The sequence below is a fragment of the Molossus molossus genome, unplaced genomic scaffold (genome assembly GCF_014108415.1).
Source record: "Molossus molossus isolate mMolMol1 unplaced genomic scaffold, mMolMol1.p scaffold_m16_p_16, whole genome shotgun sequence".
NCBI lineage: Eukaryota > Metazoa > Chordata > Mammalia > Chiroptera > Molossidae > Molossus > Molossus molossus.
This window is the reverse complement of record NW_023425351.1, coordinates 39,626,711-39,639,785: the sequence shown is the minus strand read 5'-3', so window position 1 is coordinate 39,639,785 and position 13,075 is coordinate 39,626,711. Positions and strand designations below refer to the sequence as shown.

The following is a 13,075-nucleotide window of genomic DNA, read 5'->3' as shown; positions in this document are numbered from 1 at the left end:
TTGCAAAATTCACTTATTATACCTAGTAGTATTTTGGTGGAGTCTTTACATTTTTCTATGTACAATATCTTAGCATCTGTGATTAATAATACTTTTACTTCTTCCTTTTCAATATGGATGCCTTTTATTTCCTCTTTTTGTCTGATCGCTGTGGCTAGGATTTCCAGCACTATGTTGCATAAAAGTGGTTTAAATGGACATCCTTGTCTTGTTCCTGATCTGAAGGGAAATGCTTTTATTTTTGCCCATTATATATGATATTGGCTATAGATTTTTCATATATGGCCTTTATATTGTTCACGTATGATCCCTCTATTTTCATCTTGCTGAGAGTTTTTATCAAAATTGTGTGCTGGCTTTTATCAAATGGTTTTTCATCATCTATTGATACGATTGTGACATTTTTGTCTTTCATTTTGTTTATGTGATGCACCACATTTATTGATTTGCATCCCTGGAATAAATTCTACTTGGTCATGGTGTATAATCTTTTTAATGTATTGCTGGATCCAATTTGCTAACATTTTATTGAGGATTTTAGCATTTATATTCATAAGGGACATTGGCCTATAATTTTCTTTCTTTGTAGTGTCTTTATCTGGTTTTGGAATTAGAATAAAGTTGGCCTCATAAAAAGTGCTTGGAAGTCTTCCTTCCTCTTGAATTATTTGGAATAGTTTGTGGAGGATAGATATTGGTTCCTCTTTGAATGTTTGGTAAAATGCACCTGTGTAGGAATCTGGTTCAGGACTTTTGTTTGCTGGGAGTTTATTTTTATTACTAATTCAATTTCATTAATTGATATCAGTCTGTTCAGGTTTTTTTATTCTTCTTGATTCAGTTTGGGAAGGTTGTATTTTTCTACAAATTTGTCCATTTCACCCAGATTGTCCAATTCACAGTATTTTCTTACAATCCTTTTTATTTCTGTGATGTCAGTTGTTACTTCATGTCTTTAATTTCTGATTCTTTTTGTATGGATCCTTTCTCTTTGTTCTTAGTGGGCCTGGCTAAAGGTTCATCAATCTTGTTTATCTTTTCAAAGAACCAGCTCTTGGTTTCACTTACCTTTTTGTTGTTATTGTTGTTGTTATTATTATCTCTAGGTCATTTATTTTCAATCGATCTTTACTATTTCCTTCTACTTACTCTGGGACTTTCTTGTTCTTTTTTCTAGTTAGACTCTTTGTGCTTCCTGAACTTGTGTGACTTTTTTCTTCACTAGGTGAGAAAAGTTTTCTGGCATGATTTCTTCAAACTGGTTTTTTATTCGTTATTCACTTTCTTCTTCCTCTGGTGCCCATGTGATGTGGATATTGTTCCATTTCTAGTTGTCCCAATGTTCCCTTAAACTATCCTTTTTAATTTTTTTTTTCTTTTGTTGCTCTGATTGAATGTTTTCTTCTACTTTGTCTTCCAAATCATTGATTTGATCCTCTGTTTCATCCAGCCTATTTTTAATTTCTTCCAATGTTTTCTTGATGTCAGATATGGTAATGTTCACTTCTGACTGGTTCTTATTCATAGTTTCTTTATTCTTTTTTTTTTTTTTTGCTGATGTAATGCCCACTAAGTTCCTTGTAGTTCTCACTAAGTTCCTTGAGAATCTTTATAACCATTACTCTGAACTCTTTGTTTGATAAATTGCTTGCCTCCACTTCATTTAACTCTTTTTCTGGAGATTCTCCCTTTTCTTTCATTTGGGGGATGCTTCTTTGTCTTCCCATTTTAGCTGTCTCTTTGTGTATGTATGTATTATTTAGAACTGCTATGACTAACGTTTTAGCAAGGAGGCCTTATGTATTAAATGTCCTGTGGGTCCCAGTGGTACAGTCTTTTTGATCTCTTGTATTTGATGCTCTAGGAATGTCCCTTTTGTAGGTTATTTGTGCTCTCTTACTGTAATTGGGTCTTGATTATTGTTGTCCCATTTATGGGTGGGTTCTCCCCTTGGCTGGCTGACTGTGAGGTTCAGCCCCAAGCACAGCATGTGAACTGTTGTATAAACATAATAAAAGAAGGAAAAAATATGATAATTAAAAAAAGGGGAGGCAAAAAAATGATCATAAAGAAGAGAAAGAAAGAAAAAAAGTTAGAATAAAGAATAGGGAAAGAAAACAGTAACAAAAAAGAAAAGAGGAAGAAAAAAATTATGAAAAACGAGAAAGAAGATAAAGTTAAGAGAAAAGAAATGAAAGCATTAGAAAGAAGAAAAAATATAGTAAGAAAAGAGAAAAATAAAAGGTATAAAGAAAAAGAGAAAATGATAAAGCAATAAAAAAAGTAATGAGAAAAATACAAACCACAAAGTGGAGGTTGGCTCATCAGAGTTTAATGCCATCTGGGATCTCCCTTTGGATCCTGCTCTTATGGTGACATAGGCTGACTATTTTGTATGCTGATTTTAGGCCTCCAGCGAGGTACTCTGGTATTAATTATATCAGAAACTCTCTATGCTAGGCTCTCGGCAACCTGTTTGAAGCTTCTAATGATTCACAGTTTGTGGCTGCCTCCACTTTGTTTGCGTGTATACAGGAGGGTCTAAGCTGGGCTCTAAGGCTGGCTTATTAGGAGCATAGGGTGCACCGGTGGGTTAGCAAATCTCCCAAGGAAACTTAGGAACTGCCTCTACCTGCCTCCACCTGTAGGCCAGTTTTCAGGCTTAGTCACTGAAAAAGCTGTTTCTGAAAGGGCTTTGGGTGGAGTCAGGAGGACTGGCCCTCTGGGTCTCCAGTGGTGCCATACAGGTCTCAAGGAAGATGGTGGGTGTGTTCCCCCATTCCAGAGCCACACATCTGAGTCTGCCCAGAATATTTTCCTTACTTTGACAGGAAGGAGCTCCTTGTAGGTAGTCTGGTGGTGTCTATAAGAAGCTGGAAGCTTCTATCAGCTCTTCCATCAGGTCCCTGGCAAAGTGGGGGAAATGGCCCTGCCCTAAATCCTGTCACTGACACCCTCTGAGACAACCTAGAGATGTAAGTTTAACCTCTGCTGCTGCTTTCTTAGCAAGGTTCTAGATTTAGGGTGGAACAAGTGGGATTCCTGAGGGTGAGGCAAGCTGTGTCCTCCATGGCTGGGAAATTGCCTTTTCCCAGGCTGCTGCTACTGGGAGAGGCGCGCCTCTCAGATAAGATAAATTCTCTGGTGCCTTGAGGAGCATGATTGAAGGCAGGTATCCCAGCACCTGCTGTTCCATGCTCCTGAATGCCTCCCACCTCTGACTCTCCTCAGGTGATTCCAGTCTGAACAGCCCTCCCTGCCCCAAAGTCCAGGGTGAGTGATTGCTAATGACAATTCTGTGCTCTTTTTTATTATTTTTTTTAAGTGACTTTGTCTCTGGCAGATTCCGTCTTTCTCTCGTGGATAGAAGCCTTGCTGCCTTTCATGATTGGTGGGCCGCAGTTCCCAGTTCTGGGGTCCAGTTCTCACTCTTCTCACAGGAAACCAATTTACAGTTTGGAAACTGGGTGAATAAGAAAGGGAATCAAGAGTTTATTCTGCTTTTTCTGTATGAACTGTACCACAGAATAACCAAATGGTGGATGAAGGGAAATGTCTGCTATAAAATTATTTCCTGCTATAAATCAAAATGATAGAATTTAATGCTATCATGTTTCAACCTACAAGCTGATTACCAATGGCTACTAATATCACAAGAAGAGAGAAAGTAGACATTATGTGCCTCCTATTGTCTTGCCAATCAGATTGAGTTTGTCTCTGGATTCAGTTGCTCATATGCAGGAAATACAGAGGATGAAAATGTTGAATTGAACCATGAGTATGTGATCAGCAAAAACAGGCTGTGGGATACTCTCTGGAATAAAGTTAATACTTAAAAGAAAAATGGTGAACAAGACAAGGATTCATACTTGGGTGATAAAATCCAAAGGGCATGTAAGAAAGTGATTACAAGGAAAGTTTGGATAGCGTTCTTTTTGAGGGGAGGATGGGGACTATAATTGGGATGGAACACATGAAGGACTTTCCGGTGTATTTGAAAAAGTTTTATTCAATCTTAAAACTTTAAACATTAATACTTAGAAAAATATAGGCTAAAATATGCATATTTTTAACACACGAAAGTAACCACAAGAATAACCAAAAGTTGAATGTGTTCTTTCCAATTCACTAAAAAGCAAAACTATACGGGCGCTGTGCAGCGAGGCCCCGTGCTGGCAGCAGGGTCTGGGAGCGGATCCTCCGGGACCCGTGCTCAGAAGTGATGAAGTGATTGGATAGATGAGGCCGGGCTTGTCCCGGGCCGCTGATTATTGAGGCGAATCTGATGTGAGCCCAGGAAAAAAAGCAAAAACAAACAAACAAACAAAAAAGCGAATAAAACTACATAGTTTTTAAAATGAAATATAAGACAGAAAGAAAGAGTAGAAATAAATAATAATATGAGATAGCATAAAGTGAGAATACAGATGACCAAACATAAGTTTTTACATAAATTTATTGACATCCCATGTTAACAGAAGATGATAATTTTAGGTCAATGCACAAAACTGTATCTTGTGCTGTTTTTAACAAACACACTGTATTTAGGGTTCTCCAGAAAAACAAGACTGACAGAAGATTTTATATATATATATATAAATGTAATATTAACTTATTATAATGATCATATATCAAATTATAATATATTAAATATATTATAATATATTAAACTTGTAAATATAAGTTATATCAGAATATTATATATTAAATATAATATTAGAATAGAATTTAAGCAAAAATATACCAGAGATGAAGTTGTTATTTAATAGTAAAATAAATAACTTACTAGTAATATATCAAATTTTTAATCTGTAGGCATATAAACATTGGGCTTCAATATGGAAAAAAATTATAAGAAGAAATTGACTATCCAAAATTATAGCAAGATATTTTAATATATGTCTTTCAATAAATAGTAAACAAAATCTAGTCAGGATATAGAAGATCTGAAAATATTATCAAGTCAGTTCCTATGGACATATATAGAAAGCTGGGATACACATTATTTCAAAACACATGAAAACATTTAGAAATTTTTATTTACTTTTAGACCATGAGCATAATCTCAATTATTAAATAATTAATTGAATTAAAACAATATTTTTCATTGTGTAATAAAGTTAAAAATCAATATAAGAATTGTTTAAAAATCCCACAGAAATAGAAACCAAAAATTACACTTCAGAATAATTAATGGATTGCCCTGGCCAGTTTGGCTCAGCGGTTAGAGCGTCAGCCAGCGGACCAGAGAGTCCCAGGTTCGGTTCCCGCTAAGGGCATGTACCTCGGTTGTGGTTTGTGCCTGGCCCCAGTTAGGGTCCTGTGGGTGGGAACCACTTGATGTGTGTCTCTCACGTTGATGTTTCTCTCTCTCTCTTCACCCCACTTTCCCTCCCGCTCTACCTGAAGATAAATGCAAAAAAATGTCCTCGAATGAAAATTAAAAAAATAAAAAATTAATGGGTCAAATAAATAATTATAATGAAAATATTAAATTTGTAAAACTAAACAAGTGACAACAAAATTCTACAAATAAAAAATTGAGGTTTTTTAAGAGGGAAATTTATAGTATCAAGGCATGTGTTAAACAAAGACTAAAAATTAATGGGCAAATCATTTAACTCAAAATTTAGAAAAGATAGAATAAATTCAATAAAGTAAAATTAATTTTTAAAAGGGTATACATTTATTAAATAGAAAATTAAGCACTGGTTTGAAAATTGACAAACTATGGCAACATTGATAAAGACATAGAAGAAATATGCAAGTAATATTAGGAAGAAATAGGGACTTTAACAATAGAAGAATATAGGTTGTAAAAATCATAAGGATCTTTATGTCAGTAAATTTGAAAATTAGAACAATTTTTTTCTAGAAAAATATAAATGACTAAAATTGAATTAAGAAACATAAACAACCTGGATATACTTGTAATCATTAAGTATTTTAAATTAGTAGTCAAAATTTTACCCATTGTATTGTTTATCATTTATTATATAATAAATATTTATTATTTATTAGGGTTCTTCAGAGAAACAGAACCAAGAGAATATGTGTGTATACTTATTAATTATAAGTAATTGGTTCACATAATTATGAAGGCTAACAAGTTACAAGATCTGCAGTTAGCAAGAGAGAGACTCAGGGCGACCTATGTGTAGTTACAGTCTGAATCCAAAGGCCTATAAAATAGGAGCGCTGACAGTATAAGATTTGTTCTGAAAACCATCAGGCTAAAGACCCAAGAAGAGCTGATGGTTTAATCCAAGGTAGGAAAAGACTAATGTCTCAGCTCAATCAGTTAGGCAGGAAGAGTTTCTTCCTACTCAGTCATTTTGTTCCAGTCAGTCTTCAACTGATTGGATGAGGCTCATCCACATTAGAGAGGGTGATTTGCTTTACTCAGTCTGCCAATTCAAATGCTAATCTCATCCAGAAACAGCCTCACAGACACACCCAGAATAATGTTGTCCAAATATCTGGACACTCTGTTCCCAGCTGAGCTGACATATAACATGAACAATTATTTATTTTATGCATAGTATTATTTATGTGTACAAAATCTAATATAACATAGAAAAACTTAGGTCAAACAAGGGACTTCAGCCAAGTCTGGGGACATTGGATCAATATAAAATAGGCAGTATTGTTTTTATACACTAGTAGTAGCCAATTAGAAAGTGTAACATAAAGGAAAATTATATTACCAAATAAAAGACCCCAAATAGCCTCAGCGATCTTGAGAAAGAAGAGCAAAGTTGGAGGGATCACAAAGGCAGATCTCAAACTATACTACAAAGCCATTGTAATCAAAACTGCTTGGTACTGGCACAAAAACAGGCATATAGATCAATGGAACAGAACAGAGAACCCAGAAATCAACCCACACCATATGGTCAATTAATATTTGACAAAGAAGGCAAGAGATTACAGTGGAGTAAAGACAGTCTCTTCGATAAATGGTGTTGGGAAAATTGGACAGGTACATGCAAAAAAATGCAACTAGACCACCAACTTACACCATACACAAGAATAAACTCAAAATGAATAAAAGACTTAAATGTAAGTTACAAAACCATAAAAAAATCCTAAAATAAAAGATAGGCAGTAAAATCTCAGACATCACAGATGGCAGTATTTTCACCAGTACATCTCCTAGGGCAAGGAAAATACAAGAAAAAATAAACAAAGGGGACTATATCAAACTAAAAAGCTTCTGTACAAAAGAAACCATCATCAAAATGAAAAGGGAACCTACTGTGTGGGAGAATACATTCACCAAAGATACATCAGATAAGGGGTTAATTTCCAAAATATATAGAGTATTCATACAACTCAACAAAAGGAAGACGATCCAATTAAAAAAGGGGCATAGGATGTGAATAGACACTTCTCCAAATAAGACATACAAATGGCCAAGAGACATATGAAAAAATGTTCAATATCACTAATCATCAGAGAGATGCAAATTAAAATGACAATGAGATATTACATCACACCTGTGAGAATGGCTACTACCAATAGATCAACAAACAACAGGTGTTGGTGAGGATGTGGAGGAAAGGGAACCCTGTGCACACTGTTGGTGGGAATGCAGACTAATGCAGCCACTATGGAAAACAGTATGGAATTTCTTCAAAAACTAAAAATGGAACAGCCATTTGACCCAGTGATTCACAGACACACTTCTGGGAATATATCCTAAGAATTCTGAAATACCAATCAGAAAGAATATATGCACCTCTATGTTCATAGAAGCATTATTTACAATAGTTAAGATCTGGAAACATTTCAAGTGCCCGTAATTAGAGTGGATAAAAAAGCTGTGGTACATTTGCACAATGAAATCCTATGAGGCTGTAAAAAACTGAAGGAACTCTTACCCTTTGCGATAGCATGGATAGATCTGGAGATTATTATGCTAAGTGAAATAAACCAGTCAGAGAAAGACAAATATCACAAGATCTCACTTATATGTGGAATCTAATTAACGAAATAAACTGACAAACAAAATAGGACCAGATGGGCAAATAATAATTTTTATAATTGTGATTATAATTGGATAAAGCTATAATAAAGTTTCAACTGTATCTATAATACTTAATCTCATTTGAAAAAAGATCTGGGTCAAGCACGATAAAAATAACATCTAAGAAATCCAGATGTTTAAATAAACTTTTGATGCATCATTCTTTGTAATATTTTGTATTTATAAACATCTTATTAAACATATCTTTGATGAAATCTGTTTAAATATTTGCAACAGAAGCAAATGTTTTGACTATTAAGATGGATCCACACAAACTAGTTTTCATTATATTTATTGACCTTAGGAACTAAGTTTGAGGCAAAAAAAGACCATAATAAGAACAGTTTGCTCCCTGTGCAATGTGGTTTTCATCCCCACCTCTCTTGGTCCTAGAGAGAGATTTCTCATAGAGAGGGAATTTTGCTCTTTGGAGGACCAGTGATCACAAAAACTTTATGTTTGAGTTTATTCAGAGGACACCTGGTTGTCTAGGATGATAGCTCCAATAATTCATTAATTCATCCGCTGAAACATATTTACTGGACATCTATTTTGTTTGGTTCTGGAGACATACAATCAAACAAGCCATGTGAGGCAGATGTGAAAGAAATGATCTCTAGTGCAGTGAAATTTTTATTGTTTTAACAGCTGTTATCCTAGTTTCTCTCAAGGAGTTAATTGTGCTTGACAAATTACTGTAAGTGCCTTTAATTAGGAGATATCCTTAGCAAAACAACAAATAAATAAAAGCTCTTCTCCATGAGAAAATGTGAATTCCTTCTTAAAAGGGGAGGGTGAGGTGCATAGATTCAGGTACAAGAATAGAGGGCTGAGCATGGAAAAGATAGGAGAGGAACACCACCAAGGCAGCCAAAAGCTAGATACTGAAAAGAATAAAGGGACCATAAGTAGCCCTTTGTTATCCAAAACAAATTTTAAGGTAGGGAATAAATATTACAAAATTTTCATGTGTTTTTCAGAATAGCACAATATAATCCCTCGCTATAATGCCCATATATTCAGTAAACTGTTATAAGGACAAATACTTTAAGGGAGGGATATTTTTGTACAAATTGGAGACACAGCCTAGGTTCCTATTTGGGTCAGGGATGTCAAGAACAGAGACAACACACAGTAGCTGGAGCCCAGAGGTCAAGTTAACTATGAGCATGGATTTTTTTCAGAAATATGCAGGGAAAGGTTTAGGATTCCCATTGCCTGAAAAATTGGAGGTATTAGCCAACATTATCTAGATCTCAAGAGGGCAGTAGAATTCAACTTGAGTGCAATAATAAAGAAATGTGACATATGTTTGCTGGAGGAAGAAGTATCTAAGCTCCTGCAGGAGTGATGAAGTTTCATCAGAGATGTGATAGTTGATTTGGGTATTAATGCATGAGTATGTGCTGGATTGACAAGGTGAGCAAGAGAAAAAGGAACAGGATAGGCAAAGTCATAAGACAATAGTGCAGTGGTTAAGAACACCAACTTAATTAGATTGCTTGGTTTAAATTATAGTTCTTCCACTTACTAGTTTATCACCATGACTGTTACATACCCTTTTAGTACTTCAATTGCTTTTTCTGTAAAATGGGGCTAATTACAGCATCTTCTCCCAAAGAGTTGTTTACAATGATTAAGTGAATCACCAGCACACAGTAAACTCTCAATCTGTTGATGGTTATTATTATATTCAGGGAAGGATAATTAGCTCAATGGGGTGCCTAGTGGTGAATATTGAAGGCAGATTGTGATGGCCTTATCCACCAAGCTAATTTAAAACTTTCCTTTGTTGATGATGTGGAGCACCACAGTTTTAAAGTTGAATGATGGCCTCCCAAGAGAGTTGTGCTTTAGACAAATGTCTAGCAGTTCCATGGGCAAAGATTGGAAGTGAAACTGAGACAAAGAGAGTAGTTGGGAGTTGCTGCAACCAGCGGTTCTCAATCTGTGGGTCTCAACCCCTTTGGGGGTCCAATGACTCTTTCACAGGGATCGCCTAAGACATAACAGTAGCAAAATTACAGTTATGAAGTAGCAACAAAAATAATTCTGTGGTTGGGGGTCACCACAACATGAGGAACTGTATTAAAGGGTCACGGCATTAGGAAGGTTGAGAACCACTGCAAAGGAAGAGACAAGTTCCTCACCTAGGGCAGCACTGGAGCAGGTGAGGGAAACTGTGCTTAGAGTTGGCAATTTCCCATGGAATCCCATCCCAGACTCAGAGTCCACGGTGCTCTAGACCAGAGCTCTCCAGTAGAAATATAATGCAAGCTACAAACACAAACCACATATATAATTTAAAAGTTTCTAATAGTCACAGTAAAAGAGTAAAAAGAAGTAGGTAACATTATTTTTAATAATACATTGTATTTAACCCAAAATATCCAAAACAGTGTCATTTAAATGTAATTCACACGAAAATGTATTAGTAAGACATTTTACATTTTTCTTTTCATATCAAGCCTTTAAAATGGGACATGCATTTTACATTTACATTACCTATCAACTTAATTTTTTTTCTATTTATTGCGGAAGGGAGCAAGAGAGATAGAAACATTAATGGGAGAGAACATCAAATGATGGACTCCTGCATGCCCCCCACTGGGGATTGGGCCCACAACCTGGGCATGTGCCCTGACCAGGAATCAAATCGACAACCTCTTGGTGCATGGGTCGATGCTCAAACACTGAGCCACACCAGCCAGACTACATTACCTATCAGTTTAGACTAGTCATATTTCAAATGCTCAATAGCCATGTGTGGCTAGTATCTACTGAACTAAGCAGGAAGAATAAATCTTTCCACCATCTCTATTGTCTTTCAGCTTAGACACTCTCCAGAATGTTCCAGAAAATCCGTCAAGTTATTCTTGCCAGAGATGCAAGGACCTATTTCATCATTTTTGGAGTCCCTTAAACTGGGACTGGTGATAGGCAGATCAAACTAACTCTGAGAACAGCAATGTGTATGCTAAATTTTTTTAATGTCCAAGTTGCCTGGTTTCCTAAAGACTTAGTAGCTAGAATCTGAGAATGTCTTATTTTCTGCAAATTTGCAGGGCTTTCCTGTATTGTATTCTGACTCTACACTCACTTAGAGGCTCTAGGGTTGCCTCATAAAGATTGGCTCAGTGGTTGGAGTGTCGGCTTGCGGTCTGGAGAGACCCAGGTTCGGTTGCAGTTTGTCCCCGGTTCCAGTTGGGGTTGTGTGGGTGGCGACCACTCGATGTGTCTCTTTCACATTGATGTTTCTCTCTCTCTCTCTCTCTTCCTCCTTCTCACTCTATGAATGTAAAAAGTGTCCTCAGGTGAGGATTAAAAAAAAAGAAAAAAGATAGAATTAGCTTTTTTTATGTGGACTAGAAAGTGACCTAAAATGTTTAGACTGGCAAGGACAGTGCTATATGTCTTTTTAAGTTTAATCTTGTGGTTTACTTTATTATTATTCTTTTTATCTTTATTGTGGAGAGTATTGCAGATGTCCCCCATTTTTCCTCCCTTATGCCCCCCTCCTGCTCCAGGCCTTCACCACTCTGTAGTCTGTAACCATGGGTAATGCATATTTGCATGAAAGTCCTTTGGTTAATCTCCTTTGCCCCCCCCTTCCCTCTGAGGTTTGTCAGTTTGTTCCATGTTTTCATGCCTCTGGTTCTATTTTATTCATCTGTTTATTTTGTTGATTAGAGTCCACATATAAGTGAGATCATGTGATACTGCCTTTCTCTGTCTGGCTTATTTCACTTAGCATAATACTCTCAAGATTCCTCCATGCCATCTCAAAGGTTAAGAGATCTTTATTTTTTACAGCTGCATAGTATTCCATTGTATATATGTACCACAGCTTTTTTATCCATTCATCTACTGATGGACACTTGGGCTGTTTCCAGATCTTAGCTATTGTGAATAGCACTGCTATGAACATAAAGGAGCATATATTCTTTCTGACTGGTGTTTCAGGATTCTTAGGATATATTTCTAGGAGTGTGATCACTAGGTCAAACAACAGATCAATTTTTACCTTTTTGAGGAAATTCCATACTGTTTTCCATAGCAGCTGCATCAATCTGCAATCCCACCAGCATTGCATGAAGGTTTTTTTTTTGCCACATCCTTGTGAGTACTTGTTTGATGATTTATTGATATCAGCCATTCCAGTTGGTGTGAGGTGGTACCTCATTGACGTTTTAATTTACATCTCTTTGATAATTAGTGACATTGAACATTTTTTTATATGTCTCTTGGCCATTTGTATATCCTGTTTGGAGAAGTGTGTATTCAGGTTCTTGCCCATTTTTTAATAGGACTGTTTGTCTTCCTTTTGCTGAGTTGTATGAGTAAAATATTAAGTTAAACACAAATTATGCATGAGGCACCATGCTAGGATTTGGAGACACAATGCTGAGACCTGAGACCTGGTTTTTTCTCTCGTGGAGCTTCTGTCTAATTGGTAAAAGTTGGAATCATTTGTGCTCAAGCCACCTGGTCCTGGAGACAGGTGTCCATGGCTCCAGAAGGATTTGGTTGATCTGGTTATTTTAGATGTCTTTCCTACTCTGGAGGAATTATTTGAGTTGCAGGTTACAGAATTGTGGCAAAGAAGTACCCTTCCCAGTTAAGATGGGTGACACCCTCCAAAAGTGTCCTATAGTGGGTTAAATGATGTCCAAAAGATATGTCCATATTCTAAACTCTAGAACCTGTGAAAGTATCCTTTTTTTTTCTTTTTCTTTCTTTTTTATAAAGAGGGATTTTGCAGATGTAATTAAGTTAGGACCTGCAAGGTGACATCATCCTGGATTATCTTAGTAAGACCTAAATCTGATGACATGTCCTTATCAGAAAAAGAAGAAATGAAGACACGGTTAATAAGGAGAAGCCATGTGAAGATGCAGTCAGAGGCTGGAATAGAATATCTACAAGCCGGATACACCAGGGGGACCAACACCCACCAGAGGCCAGGAAAGAAGCACGGAACAAATTTCCCCCCAGAGCTTTCAGAAAGAGCCAGCACCGTGTCGACACCTCCATTCTGGACTCTGG

At 36.3% G+C, this 13,075-nt stretch overlaps 1 non-coding gene across 1 annotated transcript; it reads left to right on the top strand.

The window, feature by feature from the left end:
* Positions 1-4,133: 4,133 nt before the first annotated feature.
* Positions 4,134-4,290, top strand: LOC118631925. Its single transcript, XR_004959922.1, has one exon.
* Positions 4,291-13,075: the final 8,785 nt, after the last annotated feature.